This window comes from Phytophthora infestans, genomic scaffold (genome assembly GCF_000142945.1).
Source record: "Phytophthora infestans T30-4 supercont1.2 genomic scaffold, whole genome shotgun sequence".
NCBI classification, from domain to species: domain Eukaryota; phylum Oomycota; class Peronosporomycetes; order Peronosporales; family Peronosporaceae; genus Phytophthora; species Phytophthora infestans.
This window is the reverse complement of record NW_003303757.1, coordinates 1803258-1804324: the sequence shown is the minus strand read 5'-3', so window position 1 is coordinate 1804324 and position 1067 is coordinate 1803258.

The following is a 1067-nucleotide window of genomic DNA, read 5'->3' as shown; positions in this document are numbered from 1 at the left end:
CCACGCTCCCCATTTTCCAGTAAGGACTGATACTCCAAATCAAGTGCTTGTTGCCACTGTTTCCTTTGTGGTCCCATTATCGCTTCCCTAACACTTTTAAAGCTAAAATCCTATTGACAATACTATCGACCGCAATTTTCTTGTCAATGTGCGTTTAAAAAATTGTGTGATCTTCAAATCTCACCAGGCTTTTCTAACTTCGCTGTGGTCGTACTTCCCTTGCACCACCTTCAGATGGTCTCTTACCAGATTTGCTCTTAGCACCCACTACTACCGGTACCCCTTTTTGTGTCCCACTGCCTCCGGCAACGGCTCTCTTGGCTGCTTGGCACCCACTGCCTCCTGCAACGAGTGTTCACTGCTATCCCTGTGAGACACTTGTGGTGCTTTACCTTTGCTCCGTGGAGCTGTAGCTGGCAAATCTATTTCATCTTTCTCCATAGCGGTCAACTTATCGGGCTCCGTACCGAATGACCGTGTGATGATGTTTGCACAGTTTTCTATCTCAAACGTAACCAATCTGGGTACTATGTGCTTCTTATTGTACACATCTAGAAGCCGATATCCTTTTGTATTCTCAGAGATCCCGAGAAACCTGCACTTTATGGCTCGAGCTGACAGCTTTAGGCAGATATGCAAAGCACACACAGCTCCAAATCTGTAAGGTCTAGACATCGGGACTCACACCTGTTACTAACTCGTAGGGTGCCTTATTTTTCATCCTGTTCAAAGGCGTGCAGTTCTGCACACATGTCATGTACCTTATTATAGTGCTGCAGGTCACCGTTTAGCCGGCCATTTTGCATCTCTGAGTGCGCCCTTTAGCCGTTTTTGTCTGATGCTCTCTCAGCCGCTCCATTTTTCTTCTAGAGTATATTGATTTAACGTCTGAGAACATCACCCCTTTCTCTGTGCAATACGCGTTTAGGGCCGTATTCACAAATTCAGTACCACCGTCTGATCGAATCCTCCGAATTGTGAACTTTCCTTCCCGTTCTAGTTGTAGTAACAACTCTTTTACCTTTAAGTTGCACCTCCTTTTTCTTGCGAAGGGCATAAGTCCAAGA